This window comes from Neophocaena asiaeorientalis, unplaced genomic scaffold, assembly GCF_003031525.2.
Source record: "Neophocaena asiaeorientalis asiaeorientalis breed wild unplaced genomic scaffold, Neophocaena_asiaeorientalis_V1.1 scaffold469, whole genome shotgun sequence".
NCBI classification, from domain to species: domain Eukaryota; kingdom Metazoa; phylum Chordata; class Mammalia; order Artiodactyla; family Phocoenidae; genus Neophocaena; species Neophocaena asiaeorientalis.
In genome coordinates, this window is record NW_020172691.1 from 829,617 (window position 1) to 832,860 (window position 3,244).

The window sequence follows — 3,244 nt, forward strand, 5'->3', positions numbered from 1 at the left end:
GTGGCCCAGCAGAGACAAAGGCTGGGAGGGGAGCTCAGTGGACTGAGGCCAGGGACAGGAGGGAGGCTCTCAAGGTCATGTCAAGGTCCATTTTACAAACCGTTTGGGTGACCCTTGGGCCGGGAGGGCAGGCCTGCGCTTTTCCTTCCGACTCAGAGTTGGACAGGATCACGGACCCATATGAGTCCCCCCAGGGACCACAAGAGACCCTGGGAATGGGTCCTGCTGCTGCACTCAGAGCCACCCACTTCTGCTTTTCCTGGTGAACTGCCCCCTCCTGGCTGCCAGCCCTCAGGGGGAACCTGGGCCCTGAACTGGAGGTCCAGCCCTCCTTGGACCCCAGTCCCGATAGTACCTTCCAGCCTGAGAGACAAGGATGGTCGTTCCCGCGTCACAGAGAAGCACACAGAGGAATCTCCCGGGTGAGGGGCTGGAGCTGGGCTTTGGCTCCTTTATTCTGAAGTCCCCTTACCTGAAAATCCTAGGACTAACCAAGACCCAGCCATTCTCCCTAAACTCCCTCCCTATCAACCATCACCACTCTAGTCTGAGCAACCCACCTCTGGCCGCTGCCTCCTCCTTGCTGGTCTCCAGGCTCCACTCCCTCCCCTGATGTCCTCACTCCAAAGCTGGAGGGGGCTTCTTACAGTAAGTCAGAGCTCATCATTCTGCTTAGTACCGTGCCTCGTGCCTCCCAAGAGCCCAGAAGTAGAGGAAACTTCCTGCCACGGCCCTAACTTTCTGTCCTGCGTCAATGCAGGTGGAACCACCAAGGACAAAGGCTGGGAGGTGGGAAGCCAGAGCTGCTGTAAGGATGGCGGCTGGACCCCTGCGGCTGGAGTCTTTGTACGTAGCAGCGAGATCAGCTGAACCAGGGGAGCTCAGGCTGGTTTGAATCAAGTGTTTAATTAAATATGGCCCTTGATCAATAAGGAAGGCTGTGCTCGTGGGGGAGGGAAGAGGCTGGCCGGGAGCCAGGGGCAGCCTGGGAGACCCACCTGACCTTGGGCAGTCCAGGGACACCTGCGGCCTCAGTTTCCCCTCTGCCAAGTAGGTGTGGACGTGGTGGGGCTAGGAAAAGGGGGGACTCTCCTGCTGCTGGTGTCTTGCCCTATGGACAGATGTGGGGTAGCCTGGGGGCTTAGACCTAAAGAGTCACACGCATAAAGCCACAAATTGGCAGCAGATGGAAACGGACAAGGAGAGGTGCCCATGACCGGCGCGGGCCTCTGGAGAGAGGGGACGGGAGTGTAGACGTGCCAGTGCCAGCGACACAGTGTAGATGCACGCGGGGAACGCAAGCGGAGATGCAAAGGAACGGGGGATATAAGTGTAGATCCTCACGGGACACAAGTGTAGACGCCCACATCCACACTAGGGCAAGCGCGCGCAGACTCCGGCCCAGGACCCCCACCGCCCTCCGGTCGGGGTCTGGCACATCCCGGTACTGGGGGAGCAGGGAAGAACCCACTTCCCTCCCCCCAACACCTTCGCTGGCGCCTGGGAATTTTTCACGGGCCCCCAGCTGAGCCGCTGGGCCACCTCTCCTACCCATCCACTTCCGGGCAGCTGCTGTCCGGACCCCACTCCCTAGAGCTGGGGGGGTTGGGAGAGGGTCACGTCCGCCCGCGGTGACGGAGGTAGGTGATGGGGGACCTGGTGCGGAAACAGCAGGGTTCAAGCTTTTCTACGCACCCTAGCGCATCCGCGCCCACTAGGGAAGATGTCGGTGCTTCAGTTTCCACCACCAGGCCAACGCCGCCCCGCAGTGCCGGCAAAGCCGCGGAGTGCAGCCGGGGCCGCCACGTTCCACACGTCTGTCTTCAGCGGACGTGGGATCTCACAAACCCAAAAGGATCTAGCGTGCATCCGCCCTCCACAGCCTGGAGGGACATGGGCGCACGCAGCCCAGTGTAAGAACCCGGCTCCTTGCCCTGCACACCCGCGGCCTCCGAGCCTCAGGGTCACCGGCGCGCCCTCAACAAGTGCCCGCATCCTACCGCGGGGGAAGTCATATCCCACCCGTGGGGAGCCACCTCTGGGTTTGCCTCCCTCTGGCCCAACCCAGGGCGGCGGCGGACTTGACGCGCTTGGCTGTGCGCTCGGAACGTCGGGTCACAGCTCCTGGAATGCAGACAGCACAGCGCGGGGGCCGGGGCGCTTGGGGAGGGATGCGCGCGGCGGCGGTCAGGCCCGGGACTGTGGACAAGGCGCTTCCCTTGTGCACCTCCGTTTCCCCAAATGGAGACTAGAATCCCCAGCCCGGCTGAGAACGAAGCACGTAAAGAAAAGCCTCCTGCGCGCGTTGGAGCAACGGCAAAGTCCCTGCTTGCTTCCTCCACCTCCCTCCTGTCTACCCACCCTGTTCTTTTAAAAATGCTGTATTATTTTTTTTCACACAGCGGACACATTCGCCAAGTTCCAAATTTAAGTGGAGCAGGTCCCCTTTCTGTAAACCGCAGTTCGTATCGCTCCTCCTAAAGAGAGGTTACACTTAATCCGGCAGCCATAATGCAGGTATTTTCCTTTTCCTTTTCCTCTTTTTAAAAAACACCGGCTCTGCTGTGCTTTTGCTTCACCGACAGCCGGCACATCCACATCAGGAAAGAGAGAGCCTCGACGGCATTTTTGCCTGCTACATAGTATTCTCTTTGGCCCTTTCCTTCTGTCTTCAACCACGTCCCTGCCCAATGGACATTTAGGACAGTTCCAGGTGGTTTGTCGTCACCCCCAGGGCTGCAGTGAGCATGACAGTTTTGCCTGTGAGTTTATCTGTGGCTTAGTTTCCCAGTCACTGAAATGCTGGGTCCTCCCCGCACCCCCCCACCCCGGCCTTTTCTGCTTTGGCTTCTCTATGCTTTTTCTTATCACCAAAGGTTCCTTTCCTGTCATCTTTTTCAAATCCATTTCCAGCTGTCAGCCGCTGTGACTCTTAACAATTTTTTTAAAAATAAAAGCTCTGTGTGCACCCGCTGATGGAGGTTTGCCCCCAGTGCCTGAATGGGGGGGCGGGTCTCAAGGCGTGAGAGCTGCCCCTGGACACCCCCGTCCCCCCATCTCCAGGCGTTGCAACCACCAGATGGAGCTCCCCCGCCACCCGGGAGGGGCAGCCCAGAACCCAGTGGAAACGCTCATTTCCCTGATAAGTCTTTGAAAGGCTCAGAACTAATTTGAAAATGCGGCCATTAAAATCCCATCAGGGGAAGCAGTGGGGTGGGGAGGGAGGCTGGGTGACAGCCAAGGT